The sequence below is a fragment of the Acomys minous genome, assembly GCF_964271855.1.
Source record: "Acomys minous genome assembly, chromosome: 5".
NCBI lineage: Eukaryota > Metazoa > Chordata > Mammalia > Rodentia > Muridae > Acomys > Acomys minous.
Genome location: NC_140494.1, coordinates 126,692,040 through 126,708,294, shown reverse-complemented (window position 1 = coordinate 126,708,294; position 16,255 = coordinate 126,692,040). Strand labels below are relative to the sequence as shown.

The 16,255-nt window shown below is 49.0% G+C and overlaps 1 protein-coding gene across 1 annotated transcript in view; it reads left to right on the top strand.

Moving 5' to 3' along the window:
* Positions 1 to 11,510: 11,510 nt before the first annotated feature.
* TLN2 (talin 2) overlaps positions 11,511 to 16,255 on the top strand; it is a 269,148-nt gene continuing 264,403 nt past the window's right edge. The window contains 1 exon segment of the mRNA XM_084781229.1: positions 11,511 to 11,565. The gene's annotated coding sequence lies outside the window, so the exon portion shown is untranslated.

Below are 16,255 nucleotides of genomic sequence, written 5' to 3'. Positions count from 1 at the left end.
AAATTCCAGCTTGGGACTGGACTCAACTCAGGGATGATTGAAAGATGTCAGCTGGTGCTGAGGATGTTCTTTAGGTCAGAACTCAGAGAGGACCGAAGACCGCAGTCCTGGATGTGTGCCCCCTGAGGTTTAGGACTCCAGCCCAGGCGGGGTTTGGACGATGGAGAGACTAGGAGAGTAAAGAATATGTCAGGCCGCATTAGACACACCATCCCGGAGCCGCGAACAGATGCAAGATGTCTGGCAGCAGCATACACACTCTCGGAGCGGGGAGTGTACGTAGGTTCTGAGAGAATAGGAAAAGCTCAGACCAGAAGGGGCATGTGTCTAAGCGACAGGAGGCTTGATGTGGCCAGAGAAATGGCTCCGTGGTTAAGAGCACTAGGCTATGCAAACATGAGGACGTGAGTTCAAATCCTCAGCACCTATACAAAAAGCTAGGCATGGCTACACATCCCTGTAACCCAGAATAGGTGGGGAAAGACAGGCAGACTCAGAGCCCAATAGCCAACCAGCCTAGCTGAAAGTGCCAGGTTCTGCTCAAGTGACAGACCCTGTGTAAATGCCATGAGGAGAGTGATAGAGGAAGGCACCTAGTGCCCTTCTTTGGTCTCTACATGTTGGCGCATGGGCATTTACACACCCATGCACACACATGCATGCGTGTGCACACATGCACACACTCTTTAACACTTTCGCACTGGAATAGGCAATCCCAAGTTGACTTGATCAGTAAGCACAGCACCGCTTCTCAAATCGTAAACACGTGTCTTAGTCCGTGCTCCACTGCTGTGAGGAGACACCATGACCACGGCAACTCTTAGAAAAGAAAGCATTTAATTGGGGCTGCCTTACAGCTTCAGAGGTTTAGTCTATTATCAGCATAGCGGGACGTGTGGTGACACACAGGGTGACATGGTGACGTGGTGCTGGATGGTAGCTGAAGGCTCTACATTCAGAGCCACAGTCAGGGGAAGGGAGGGGAGGAAGGGAGGGAGGGAGAGAGAGAGACAGAGACAGAGAGAGACAGAGAGAGGAAGAAGAGGAGGAGGAGGAGGAGGAGGAGGAGAGGAGAGACAGAAACATTAGGTCTGGCTTGGACTTTTTTGGTTTTTCAAGACAGGGTCTCTCTGTGTAGCCTTGGCTGTCCTGGACTCGCTTTGTAGACCAGGCTGGTCTGGAACTCACAGAGATCCGCCTGCTGGGATTAAAGGACTTTTAAACCCCAAAGCCCAGCCTCGGGGGCACACTCCCTCCCACAAGGCCACACCTCATAATGCCACAAGTAGTGCTGATTTTTGATGACCAAGCATTCAGATATGTGAGCCTTTGGGGGCGGTTCTTATGCAAACCACCTCAGCACGATTCTCCTGTTTGCCCTGCCTCCCCTAGGCTTCTGTACTGCTGTGGCAAACAACCTAAAGTGAGCGGGGAGGTCATTCTACAGACAGCCAGGGCAACCTGTTCTAGTGCTGTTTAGAGCCATAAAAATAAGAATGGACAAATCACCTTAATTATGTCTGAGCATACCCAGGGAAACTTTCTGAGAACTAATTTTTCTCTTTTGTCTCCGTTATCTCTTTCATATCCTTGTTGGGGCTGTGCAAAATTTGTCAATTAGCTGGATTTCCTGAGACCTAGAGAGGAGCTTCCACTAATTCATATTAAGAGTAGGTAGTGTCTAATTGCTTAAGCTTCCTAAAGCCACCCAGCCACCTTCCTACCACCAACCCAGCATCCAGTGAGTCAAGCACTGCTCCGGCCACTGCTCAGAGTCCACCTTTGGCGAGTGGCCCACCTGGCTGGCAGCTCTCACACTGCTTCCGTGGTAGGTTTTTTGGAGTCCATTCTGGGGAGGCCCAGGTGTTATTCTGAGCCAAGGTTACAGTTATTAGAAACCCAGGAGGCGCCACTTCAACTTGGATTCTTGAACCATCCCCTGTGCACCTCATCTGTGGGTTGGGAATACGGCGTGGGAGATCCAGTTCTGGCTTAGCTCTATAGCTCGTATGAGGTACGGGACGAAGAGGCTTGAGGGGAGAGGTTGCGAATGCAGACTGCACAGAGGAACAGCAGAAACTGAAGAATATGGCCAAAGGAGGCCCAGGAAGGATGCAGGAGAGGAAACAGGCCTGCTCGGCCAATAGCACCTTGTAGGAAGTGAAGACACGAGGCAGCGGAGCATATAATTTCTGACTGAACATACTTAAAGCAGGAAGTAATATCATAGGGGTATTTTTATACTGTTGAACTAAAACATCTTTTTAGAAAAATAATGACTCTGAACAGAATGACTTGGCTCATCTCAAAAGCCAAGAATTGAGATTCGAGCCTCCTGTCCACTCCTAGCGCCAGCCTGCCTTCCACTCGGGAGTGCTTTCCCTCAGCTCAGAGGGTCTGGGCCGCTCTTGAGGAAGCCTACGAGCTACTCTATAAATCTCCCGACTCAGTGTTTTGAAAATATGGTAGATTCAGGCATGAATAATTGTGACATGCTGAATCCACACAGGGGAGCGATGGAGGGAGGGGATGCTTAGCGTTTGTCAAGTTAGGGATATTGGAGGCGGGGTTAAATTGTACCTCTGCATATACTAAGACTTAGCAAGACATTTTTAGCTTCCCGATTCAGGAAGTGTAACGACCCTGGGGATCTTCTCAACTGTTCTCGACTTCCTCTGAAACTTTCTCAGGAATGAGCCGGTTCTCTAGCTTGGTGACAGTATACAATAGGCAGCACCTTGTATTTTATATTTAATAAGTTTCTATTTACCTGATAATGAAAGCGAGAACTGGATTTTAGACTGGCTCATTACTTCGTTGTTGGAAGCACTCAGTCTCCATTATAACTCCGTGACCGAAGTAGTCTCGCTCTCCTTCTCTCCCTCCTCCCAGCCTCCTCCTCCTCCTTTTTTCTCCTTCCCTCTCCAGAGTCTCTTGTATTCCAGGCTTGCCTCTAACTTGCTCCATCTGGTCATGACCTGGAACTGCTGATCCTAATGCCTCTGCCTTGCGCGCGCTGGAGTCACAGGCTTGCACCACCACACCTGCTTTTCCATGGTATTGGTGATGAAGCCCAGGGCGTAGTGCATGGTAGGCCAAGTGCTCTGCTAAGTGAACTGCCTCCCCAGCTCACAGGGTTCCATGGGCAGGGGGTCCATGTGCATGCAGAGCAGGTGCTTTCGGAGGTCAGATCCTCGGGGTCTAGAGGCACAGGTGACTGTGAGCTGCCCTCGGTGGGTACTGGGTACTCAACCAGGATCCTCTGCAGGAGCAGTGCAGACTCTTAGCCACTGTGCCATCTTTCCAGTCCCTTCGACATAGCTTATAACTGTTTTGTGTCTTTGATGCATCTGTTAAGATCTTAGTGGCTTAGCAAACAATAAAATGGGCTCATTTCCTCCTGCACATTATTTGATATTTTAGGTAGCACAATGTAGGTTGATTGAAGATACCAAAATATACACTTTTTAAAAAAAATTTTTTTAAACTTATGTGTTTGTATGTGCCTGCATGTGTTTATGCAGGCCTGAGTCATGCATTCAGGGGCCCACTCAGGCCAAAGGGTGTCAGATCCCCTGGAATCCACAGTCACAGGTGGCTGTGAACTACTTTGTGGGTGCTGGGAACTGAACCCTGGGCCTCTGCCAGAGCAGCAGATGCTCTTTCGCTATCGAGCCATCTCTCCAGTCCCCAAAGCTACACTTTTAAAAATTTGACATTAGTGGGACAGTTCTCACAGTGGCTCTCAGTCTTGATACTGGTGACATTTGCAACTAGATAATTCTTCTCTGTTGAGCGAACTGCAGCACCTCCACTCTATGTACTAGACCCAGCTTTGACAGTAAACAAATGTCACCAGGCCTCGCCGCGTGTCCCTTGGGGAGTGAAATAACTTGTGCTTGGGAACTGCTTATTTAGCAGAGACAAGCGTTTTTATAGCCTGTGGTTTCATGCTGCTTTTGACCTATCATTTGAGGATTATGTTCAATAAATTTAACACACATAGCTAATTCCCAGCCACAGAATATATCTGTTTGTCCGGAACATCAAGTCACTACCTGTGGCGCACCTGCGAACCTTTGAGGACACGTGCAGCCGTGACAGATCCAGCTGCCCCGTGCTGAGTTTCACAGTGACAAGGTGCTGATTATTTTTAACTGTCAACTTGACACAACCTAGCAATGCGTGGGAGTCCACCTCAGTTGAGGAATTACCTAAATCTTTTCGGTCTGTAGGCGTGCCTGTGGGAGATTGTCTTGGTGCAGTTAGGCCCAGCCCATTGTGAGCACAGCACGTCACGGGTTTGCCCTGGCAGCTGTGTGCAGCAGTAGAGAAAGCTAGCTGGCGGCAGCAAGCAAACATACAAGGACCCAGGGTCTCTTTGCTTTTGACTGTGGGCGTGATGTGACTCTGTACTTGAGTTCTTGCCTTGGTTTCCCCTTCGTGATGGGCTGTGACGTAGAATTGTAAATCAAATGCCCTCTACACATGTTGCTTAAAAAAAAAACATTTTTAAATGTGTATGGACATGTTACTGCATGTGTGTTTCTGCCTGGTGCTCTGAGGGGCTAGGCAAGGGTGTCATAGCCCCTGGGCTAGGAGTGAGCTGCTGTAGGGGCTGTGGGAATCAAACCCAGGGCCATCCGAGAGAGCTCTCCAGCCCTATGTAATAGATTTTAATCTGATTTTTGTTTTTATTTTTTGCTTCAGCTATAAAATATAATATGTCCTTTTAAATTTATTTTCCCCTTTCTAACCTCGACACAGGGTGGTAAAAATTCACTGTTCAGCTGGGTGTGAGTGGTGCATACCTTTAATCCCCAGCACTCGGGAGGCAGAGGCAGGTGGGTCAATGTGAGTTCAAGGCCAGCCTGATCTACAAAGTGGGTCCAGGACAGCCAAGGCTACACAGAAAACCTTGAACCCCCCCCCCAAAAAAAAAGAAAGAAAGAAAGAAAGAAAAGAAAAGAAAAAGAAAAAGAAAAATTCACTTTTGGAGTTTAAAAGTAGTGACTGGAGGATCCAGTGAGTAAACACGATCCTGGGTCATGCTTGACCCTGGATCATTTCACAGCTGTCCATGGACTGGTCAGAATGCGGAGTGTTCGTTAGTAACCACGTGGCCCTCTAACCCTCGGCCTCACAGCTGTCCGTGGACTGGTCAGAATGCGGAGTGTTCGTTAGTAACCACGTGGCCCTCTAACCCTCGGCCTCACAGCTGTCCGTGGACTGGTCAGAATGCGGGGTGTTCGTTAGTAACCACGTGGCCCTCTAACCCTCGGCCTCACAGCTGTCCATGGACTGGTCAGAATGTGGGGTCTTCGTTAGTAACCACGTGGCCCTCTAACCCTTGGCCTCACAGCTGTCCGTGGACTGGTCAGAATGTGGGGTGTTCGTTAGTAACCACGTGGCCCTCTAACCCTCGGCCCTGTCACCATTGTCCATGAGCACTGGTCTGACAACCCAGGGGCTGGTGGGAACTCAGTGAGAGTCGCAGCTTCTGAGATGCTGCCCGTGGTCTGGAGTGAGGACGTGAGGCCTGGCACGAGCTGCGGGCACTACATGCAGAATGGTTAGTGAGCCCAGCGTAGGGTGCAGACTTAGAGTTTTAATGGAGTAACTTAGAGAGAGGTAACAGCGCTGACCCTGGGAAAGAGATGCAAATGCTGCTAGTTGTGATCCGTGATAAACTGGGCGAGCTGCAGACCTCTGACACCGGTGAGAGTGTTGGTTCTGGCCTGGTAGGAAGGGAAGTCAGAGAGGGCTTGGGTTATCTGTTCACCAGTTACCAACAAGCCAGGAAGGGATCATCTGGAAAGGACGGGATGATCATGGGGATGCTATCGACTGCTAAGGGGACGTCTACTAAGAGGCCCTCTGTGCTTTGACTTCTTCCTTTGATGAGACAAGCCTAGAAGGTTAAGACCCACTTGGGGGTGTCTTGGACGCGATAACCTTGTACCTTAACCCCTTCTTTAACAGTCTAGCAGGACCCCAGAAGTTCTTTGCATGGGTGTTGAGGATACTGAAGGGTCTGGTAGAGTGTAGATTTGAAGCCCCCACCCATGTACTTTTGTGGTATGCATGCATGTGTGGGGTGTACGTGCCTAGGAGTGAATGTGTGTGTGTGTGTGTGTGTGTGTGTGTGTGTGTGTGTGTGTGTGTGTGTGTGTTATGCATGCATGTGAAACCCTTGGGTTGGTGTGAGGAGGCTTCATCGATCACTCTGCATCTTATTGATCAAGGAGGATCTCTTAGTTGAACATGGACCTTGCTATTTTAGCTAGTCTCCTAGTCAGCTTGCTCTGGGGACCCCCTCTCTCCAGTAATTACTAAGAGGGCTTTCGGGCATTTGTCTGTGTCCTAGAGGCCTGGACTTAAGTTCCTATGCACCATAATTAGTGAGGCACCTCCGCCATCCTGAAAAGTTTTCCACATTGCATTTGCTGAAAACTCAAGGGCTCCCTGAGTTGGTACCTCCTGACTAAGAAAAAAAAATGTTCTTTTTTTTTTTTGGTTTTTCAAGACAGGGTTTCTCTGTGTAGCCTTAGCTGTCCTGGACTCACTTTTTGTAGACCAGGCTGGCCTCGAACTCACAAGGATCCACCTGCCATCTCTCCCATGGGATACTGTTTGCTCCTGGAATGCCTGTGCTTGTGAGTTCATATGAATGCCGCCTTCTGCGGTTACTGAAGCATTCTTTCTGCCCTCAAGAGGAGTTACAGAAGGATGTTAGCCGTCCAGCATGAGTGTTGGGAACTAAGCTTGGATGCTTTGCAGGAGCAAAGTGTGCTCCTAACCACGGGACCATCTCTTCAGTCCCAGAGATAAACATGCTATGTAATGCCCTTCAATAAAATTTAAAATAATGTTGGTTTGGTGTATTTATACATAACTTTATTTTAGGTAGGTTTTTTTTTCTTAACAAAAAGAAAAAAGAACCAACAAACCTCCCTTTGTTTTCCTCTCTATCTTCATTTCATCCTTTCTCATTATTTATAAGTGGGACTTTTTTTAAAAAATCCAATTTTCCACTTGCCTGTCTCTAGTCCACTTGATTCTGGGCAGAGAGGCATTTCAAATGTAAATAGTGAAGCTTTTCTGCCCTCTCCACATTTTTATCTTAGTTTGTTTTTCTGCCTGTGTTGCTGACAGTGAAACAAGGGTGGGACGGAGCAGCACTAATGGGGGCGGATGCTTACTATTAGCTGGGCATTTGTCCTACATCTTTCTCTCTGAGGAATGTTTGTTGCTTTTAAGAATTAAATAGCATATTATCTATAATTGGGGAAATGTTTCTCATTTTTTCATTTCTCCTAGGATTTAAGTGGCATGAGAAATACCAAGAAATGCAAATAGTCTGATTGATTGAGACTCTCCTGTTGGCCTCTGCTCTGAGGAACTTGGTGATTTAGGACCTGCTAAAGCATCTGAGGATTCACTGAGCAGAGATGCTCTGAAGGATTCTGGGGGGATACTTTTGGCGAGGCTGATTCCTAGGGACTCACTGTGGCATTTAGTTTGTCTGGAGGAGAGGAGCGGAACAGGGGGTTCTGGCCAGTCACCTTGACTCCACACCGGGCTAGAGCTGGGATGTGCAAGTCATTCATGTCTCTGGGAATAAATTCAGTTACAGTCCAATGGTCAGTTCCAAGGAAAGTTTTATGGTGTGTGTGTGTGTGTGTGTGTGTGTGTGTGTGTGTGTGTGTGAGAGAGAGAGAGAGAGAGAGAGAGAGAGAGAGAGAGAGAGAGAGAGAGAGAGAGAGAGCGCACATATGGGTTGTAAAAAGACGAATTATTCTGTCTATATTAAATAATGCAATAAATTATTACAGCACCAGTTCTCTTTAACCAGCAAGTTCCCCAATGAATGACATGGAGACACTATGATTTATTATTAAGCTGTAAGCACTATGCTGGGCAGATCCTGAGCTACTCTAATCCTGGGACCTTTAAAACCTACATAAAAAGCCAATCACTTGCCAATCTGAGGATTCCAGGGGCAGCTTCTGCTCCATCAGTCTGTCCTTGGCAACTCCTCTGCCCTTCCCCCCTTCCTCCCCTCCCACCCTCACCCCCCTTCCTCCCCTCCCACCCCCACCCGCTCTTCCTCCTGTCCGCCTGCTTTACTGCTTTCTGCTCCCTCCAGCTGAAGCCCTGGCACCTAAAACTCCACTTCCCTGTCTTCTACCCAGTCATAGGCTTGAGTATCTTTACTTAGCCAATCAAGGATAATTGGGGAATATTCCTTGCCACATGGTTATAGGAGGAGATAGTTCAACATTCATAACAATGCCTCTGGCAGGGCGGTAACCAGATCTCCAGGCACTGAAATAAGCATTTGAAAACATAGTTGGGCCTTCCTCCAACAGTGTGTGTGTGTGTGTGTGTGTGTGTGTGTGTGTGTTCACACGTGTCTTTGTCACGTAGAGGAGAATGTCAGGCATCCTGTTCTATCTCCCTGTGTCATATTTCCTGGACACAAGGTTTCTCCCTGAACCTAGCCCCTCAGTCAGTCAGCAAGCCCTGACAGTTCTCCTGTCTCTGCCCCACCCACTCCATCCCACCAGTGGTGCTGTGGTTATGGGCGCATGTGCCACCACGCCCTGCTTTCTGTGTGTTCTGGGGTTCTGTACTCGGGTCCTGATGCTTGCCCCTCAAGCTCTCTTACCTCCCTCCTACCTTCTGAAGGGAGTTGGGGCGCTGAATGAAGGGGGTGCATTTCCTGTTAAGAAGAACTATAAAAGAAGAGAGCAGCACACAAGATGTGTCATGTGCCCTCCCAAGGCTCTGGCACCTTGATGTCGTGGGGGTAGCCATGAGGTATCCAAGAGGGGCTGGTTCAGTCAGAGCCAAAGGCTTAACACACATCTTGTCAACAGCCTTGTTAGTGAGTGGAGCCCGTTCCCACTCTCTGGCCTTACCTTTGTTTCAGCTTCTGTTTTTGCCCGAAGGCTCTGAGTCCTCGTGTGTGCCAGCGTCTGTGGCCTGCACCGTCCTGCAGACACACCTCTCAGGCCCGCCGAGCTGTGGGCTCCAGCTTTGGAAACCACTGTGTGATTTACTTACTCATTTCAACCGTCCTTTGTAGCAATACTGATCTTGCTCGTAGAAGAACTTGAGGCATTTTGCATTCCAACTCGATTGCATTTCTCAAGGAAAATTTCCCTGCGTGTGGCATTTAGAAACAATTTTCTCACCCCAGCTAGCTACTGCAGAACTCCGGAGGATGCAAGCATTTGATTGGGCCAACCATAAGCATGTTATATTTATTTTGATAAATTCTAAGCTTCTTAAGGAGCCACTTGTTTTCATTTATTTTTATTTTTTTTACCATCCCACCCTCCAATACCTATCACTGAGCCCAGGATGTAATTCCTATAGAAAAAGGAAGGGCATTTACCTCTTCACCCCTCAAGGGGGCAACGGTGGGGTGGGAGGTCCTTAATTAGAATGGACCCCTGGGACAAAAGACAAAAGACAGCAGCTTCTGTTGTGAGGGTGATGGCTGCTCTTGAGGGTCAGTTTGACTTACTTGGGAAGAGGGGATTTAAATGAAGACCCACCTTCATCAGATGGTCCTGTGGGCGTGTCTTAGGAGCATCTTCTAGATGGCTGATTTATGCGGGGTGGGGGTGGGGCGCTGGGCAACCCACTGTGGGCAGTGCCATCCCAAGGCAGTTCTGAGGTCTCTCATTCCGGATCCCGTTTAAGTCCCTGAGTGAACATCTCCTTTCTGTTTAGAATGATATTCCTAGCAGGACGGAGGCAGCTTGTGGCCCAGCCACTCTCCTCTGTCTGTCAGTGTGCAGTCAAGAGCTCCAGAGCTTTCCCTGAGGGATTTCTCTGACTGGAATCATCCGAATTGGAAGCAGGAGAGGTTGCCAAGGGAGAGCCTCTCCCAAGTCTGTGTGGGCTGTGGGCTGTGTGATGGGGCCAGCGGATGCGAACAGAGCCGGGAGGAACTGCTGGAGGAAGCTTTGCTTCATGGTGGGACTATCAGCTGTGTCCTCCGCGTTCAGTTACACGCCTTGTCTCCATCGTCGTAGGGGAGATCTGTCTCTTGGGAGGTGCTCTCTGATGGACCCGCCCCCCCCCTTGACTTCACCAGATTCATTACATTTTAACCCTAGCCCTAACTTCGTTTCGCCTAGGCTGCCATGCTCCTCGATTTTCCAGTGAGACATCTTGTCTCCCTCACAGGCTCTGAGACAGGACTGTTGTCACATAATTGGCACACACTGTTTGCCTATTTTTGTCACGTGTCTTCGGGGCACCAGAAACCTACTGTGACACACTTGGGTACACCACCGGGAGGGTTTTTGTGCGTTCTTAGAAGCAAAGGGCCCCAGGGTCATGTGAACTGGGCTGAGACGGCTACAGGACTCTCCTGGCTCCTCAGCCTGCTCACTGCCCTGGGCTGTATTCTCCTGTTACATAGATGAATTCACAAGGCTACAATTTCTTTCCAATTAACCGTAGCCTTTATTGCTACCCCAGCTTGGTGTAGGATCCTTGGCCTGGAAATAGGTGAACTGTTTTAGGGCTGCCCCATTTCCTGAAGAGCTCTGGGGGACGTAGGGGCAGGTATGCAGATTCATGTGGGAGCCCTTTGGACTGGGAGCCCACTGCTCCCAGATTGAGCGTTCAGGTAGTCACTAGATAAAATGATTGGGGTTTCTTGGTTTAAATATTAATTGTTTGGAAGTACAATTGCCCCACACCCTGTTTATTTTGGTTATCAGAATCTGCAAGTACTCTGGAGGATGTCCTCCCACCTGTGGGGACTTGGCCCTGCCCTACTCCTCCCTCAGCCTGGCTTTCAGATGGGGAACCCAGCTGAATTGCATTCTGAAGACAGTGGGATAGCTTGGCATTTGGAGGCAGCTCTGTCAGGAGCAGTGTTTGTAAAAAGTGCATGATGGGATTTGAAGTTCCCTTCAGCCCTTCCTTCTGAGGAGCTGAGTGAGTAGATTGGAGGCTGAAGCCCAGAGGCCTGAGGACACCCGGGTTCTTTCCAGTGGGGAACAAGTCCGTTTGTTTTTCCGTGTGCACAGAACGTTCCCATTTCCCACTCTTCCTGTAGAGTAGGAAAGGAAAACGAAATCGTCATCCTGACGTGAAGAGAGTAGAAAACGGCTCAGCCTGGTTCAGGGAAGTCAGGGCTTGGCCTGGACTCTGTGATACGACTTCATTAGGGGCATGTGGGTTTTTTTTTTTTTTTTTTTTTTTGAGTGGCAGGAATAGTGAGATTTACACCTAATCAAGGAAAGGCTTGCCAAGCAAACGCTCGGGTGGGGTTTCCTGGCTAGGAGTGTGATATTGTAATAAATGGGAGGCAGCGTTCTGTAGTCCAATCTCTGGTCTGCTTGCACACAGTACAGCGGGGGCCCTGTTTTCCAGGAATGCTACACACCCCATGTCCAAGGCCCCTCCTTGGAGGGTGTGTCTGTACTTCCTCTAGCCCTCTCCTTAACTGTTGGGGCTGCCAGAGGAACTGGGCGCCCAGTGTGGGGATACCTAAGATGCCTGCCTTAGGGTCTTTGCCTTGGGACCACTTGACAGGTGAGTGGACACTGTGTTAAAGTCCGTTGGGGACCGACTGAAATGGCGTGGCTAGATTCTCCAGTCTTCTCCTGACTGCAGAAGAGACAGTGAGTGTGTGTGGGGCCAGTGGCAGTCCTGACCATTTCTAAGCACTGGTGGGCAGGGCTCTTTCCAGAAGGCAGAGGCAATCATGTTTCCATACCCTTGCCTGGTGGCTGCCAGCTGCCCCACCAACTACTTCTGTCTCCCTGGGGAGTCACAGGCTCCGCCTTCTGAGCTCCGCCCCTCAGGCCTCCTCTCCTGACTCTCCTGCTGCTGCCTCCAGCTGTGGTCCTTTCCTGTCCTTCTTTCTCCTCAACCTTCAGAATTAAAGGTCACCTGCATCAGAGGTGCTTCCTGTTGCTCCCCCTTACTCTGTTCATCCCCGCAGCACGCCTTAGCCCAAGCTTACATCTCTCTTTCTTTACTCCTTTTTTAATTTACAGGCTCCTCAAGACCAAAGCCAGTTTCTCCTCAGATTCATGATCCTGATATACCCTAACAGTTGGCAATATCATCTCTTTTTTTTTTCAATATTATTTCTTAAGGAACTTATATGTTCTATTTTTATTTTTCATTAGTACCAATTTATGCTGCTTTTCAGATATATTCAATGTCTTACTCCTACCTATTTAGGATCTTGACTTTTTCTCTATCTCTTGGGTCTGTTTTTAGCCCCACATCTCTTTGCTGCATACCTATTTCACTTGAAAGTGGCAGGAACCCAGTGATGTTTGGCACAGGATGACCAAGTCACTGCTCACACCCGGAGTCTCTGGGACAGTGGTTCTCAACCTTCCTCACGTCGTGGCCCTCTAATACTGCTCCTTGTGTTGTGGTGACCCCTACCATAGAATTTTGTTATTCCTTCTTAACTGTAATTTTGCTACTGTTATGAGCCTGTGAGTTGTGCTATAAATATCTGATATTTATGATGGTCTTAGGCAACAACCCCTGTGGAAGGGTCATTCGCCTCCACAGGTTGAGAGCCACTGCTCTGGGGTGTGGTCGTCACTTTGCACTAGCTCTCAGGGTGAGGTAAATGCAAGTGTTAGGCAGTGGTCAGCTTCCTGTCCCAAGCTTTCTGTTACTTCTTCCTGGCCAGGCCCCTTCCAGGCTTCCCCAGCGGTGCCCAGTCTCTTAAAGCTCAGACCCCTTTTCCTTTTTCATGATGGTTTGTGCATGTGGTGGGCCAGGCGCACAGGCTGCCATCATTTCTCTCCTCTGTGTGTCTGTCACACCTTCCCTGCGATGCCTCTGTGATCCCTTCAAGCTAACACTACCTCCCAAAGAAAATCCTTGGGTGAAGGGCCTCAGGTACTCATCCTAAGCCGCCTAGTCTTCTGTTAGAGGTCCAGAAAGAGACACTGTTCCATATTATCAACTACAACAGCACAAGTGTTTGTTTGATTTTTTTTGTTGTTGTGTTTTTTTTTTATTGACCTTTGTGGAGGCAAACTGGAATTCTTGGCTTTGATGCAGAAAGGCATTTTAAGACAAACTGGTATGAAGCACAGTTAGAGTTTATTAAAAAGATGTTTAAAATATATGGAGAGATTTTGAGCACAAGGGTTAAGAGAGTGAAGAAAAAAAAAAACCGCCGAGGAAGAAAATGAAGATACCCAAGACCATGGGTATGGTTTTCTTGAAGAGACTCACATTTCTAACAAAGCTCATGGAGGCTAAGACAGAGAGAGACACTGGGAAGAATAAGGCATACCGAAGTGTGAGTGTGCACCTCTCAAGAGAGTGAAATGCCTTACACTTTAGCCATAGGCACCATTTTAGTTTGTGTCTCAAAGTGTTGCTAAGTGTCTCCCCGCCCCTTACTTGGTGAGACCACAGGATGTCCCGATGGCTTCCTTGGAGTATGTAAACCCAGGAGCTCTAGGCTAACATGTGTACTTGACTCTGAATGGGGTTTCTGAGAGTCCCAGAGAATTGCTGGGTCCTGTTGGGAAGGGGACACACACCATAACCCAGTGTGGTTAACCCCTAGGCCTCCTGATTCTCTGCTGAACCAGACTGGAGGGTGAGAGTCCTGCCCCTTCCCGTGTCCCCTGCTTTCCCCTGGCTGTCTCTCACGCCTAGGGAAGATGCTGCTTTCTCCTCATCGACAAGCATGTGCCAGAAATGCTGATAAATATCTCACTGTCTCCTGGGTAATTAGCCCCCGGAGAGCTGGGGTGCCCGCAGGAGCTGCAAATTTGTGTGTGTCAGCTTGCCAGAGAGTCACCAGCAGCAAGATCAGACAAGCTGTTAACAAGTGTTAAACAGTACACGAGCTCCTGCTGGGGGCTTCCAGACAGCCCTCTGGACAGAAGTCCCTTGACGGCCAGGAGTGAATGACGGTCGGAAGCGCCATTCTCAGAAGGGTTTACTAACGCGGGATGATGGCAAAGTCACCTAACTTAGAGGATCATTGAATTTTAAACCGAAATCAAGGTAAAGGCATCGCGAGTGACACTATGGTGATCTGCGTTTTCACAGAGGTTTTGGACGGGTGATCTGTGATACAGCTTTAAGATATTTCTGCCTGGTTGAAGGGTTTAGGGGCTCTATGCTAATGGATGTTTAAGAGCAACAATTAACATACCACTTCATAATTAATTACGGGGGCACTGGCAACAGATGGGGCCTTAAATTCCTTACATAGCCAAATGTTCATTTGAAAGGAAAAAAAAAGTGAAACTATTTTTATTGGCCGCCTCTTTGAGCCTCCAGCTGACTCTGGGGTTGCCTTCAAAGAGACATTGGGGTTGTCTCCGCCCAGAAGCGCCTCAGAATCTCCACATCTTAAGCTGGTGTTTGCATGTCTGCCACGCACAGCAGTGGCTGGTGTTTGCATGTCTGCCACGCACAGCAGCGGCCAGCAACTTTCAAGGAGTGGGAAAACGCAGTTCCTGCCTTCTGGAAGGTTCTAGTCCTGCTAGATTGTATGGCCGCGGTCTGAAGTTTGGAACTGGATGCCTGTGCTGTTTGCCAGCCACATGCACCTCTTTCTTAATCTTTTAAGCCTCATCAGCTTTGCCTGTAAAATGGGACTAAAGGAGTTTGTGGTTTGTATGGCTGCTGCTATGGTGCTGAGGAGATGTGGAAGATACAGCACAGCAAAGGTTTGGGGAGCACTGGGGGAGATGGGGCGGGTGTTGGAGAGCTGGCTTTGTGTGAACAGGATGTTGATGTAGCCTTGATGATATGCCCAGGAGTGACTTAAAGCAGAGCCCCAATCCCTCTTGGAGCCTTCATGCCAGTGAGAGACAGAAAGTGAGGTGCGCAACCTGTGGTGGTAGCAAAATCACCGAGGTGAAGGGAGTCCCGCAGGTTCCAAAAACACAAACCACTTAACAGGGGCCCAGAGGACTTGTGGGTATGTTGGAGTGGGTGGTGGCGTTGAAGAGGGGAGAAGCAAGCCCTTGTGAAGAAGGGTTCTTCCTAAAGCTCCCGGGCAGCAAGGGCTAGCCTTGGGAACAGAGCCTTGATTTTTTTTTTTCCTTTCTTGTTGTCTTTTGAGGCAGAGTAGCCCAGGCTGCCCTTGAACTTACTATGTTTCGTTCGGCCACCTTGAGATTCTGAGCTTCCTGCCTCCACTTCCCCAGTGCTGGGCTTACAGGCGTACACTACCATACCTGGTTTATGTGGCACTGGGAATCGAACACCCAGGCCATCCTCCATGCTAATCAAACATTTTGATCATGTCCACTTGAGAGTATGGAGCCTAGTGAGTTTAGCCAGCATTGCCTGCAGGTCGTGACGCTCTATCGATTCCTCTATTAAGTAAAGAACCTGGAGGACAGTGCTTCATGCTGTACGACTTCCTGTTGGGATGTCTGCAACTCCCACTCAGGGTGCTGGGCGTGTTCAAGGGTGTTGGCAGTACCTTGCCAGAGCTCTTTCCTTGAAACTCTGCACCTGTCCTATCAGTGTGCAGCTGCCTGGGCATGGGAGGGAAGGTGGCCATGAGCACTGGGGAAAAGGCAGAGACGTAAGCGAGTGGCCATGTCCTCTGGGATTTTGGAGGAGGACTGCCAGGAGGATGCTTTAAAGTGAGGTGTGGGGGAGGAGGGGTTGCGGTTCCTAACTGACTCGTTGGGGCTTGGAGAGGCTCTGCAGTTATGGAGGGGTTGCCTGCACTGCAGGGGGAGGGCAATTAGAATCCCCCTCTTCCCTTGTCCTTACGTTGTAACTCTTTGCTAAATGTCATTATCTCCTACCAAATTGAGTTACCTGAGCCCATGATCCAGACGTTAACATTTTATGTACCTTAATATTGTTTAATTAAAGGCCATAAACACACACAAGGGTAGGAAAGGGGACTAGGCGGGGATGTGCCTTGGGCAAGGAACACTGTGGCCTCCCGCCCAGTGGGGGCTTCTGCTGGGGAAGAGAGCCTGCTTCAAGGAGCGAAGGGGACAAAGGTTTTGGCCAGGCAGAGCTGAATATAGTGTTAAGAGGGCTTGAAAACGTGGGCTCTCTAGTGACTGGTGGGTAAGCTGGAGCCAAGTCCCAAATACTGTCCCTGGTCATTTTCCTCAAGAAGTGTGTTAGTGAGGGTGCTCTAGAGGACCAGAACATACAGGCTGTGGTTCCAAGCTACGTGAGTGTCCCTTACATAGGCTGGCAGCAGAAGGTGTGGCCCAGATTAAAGGAGAGTATCTTCCCACCTCAA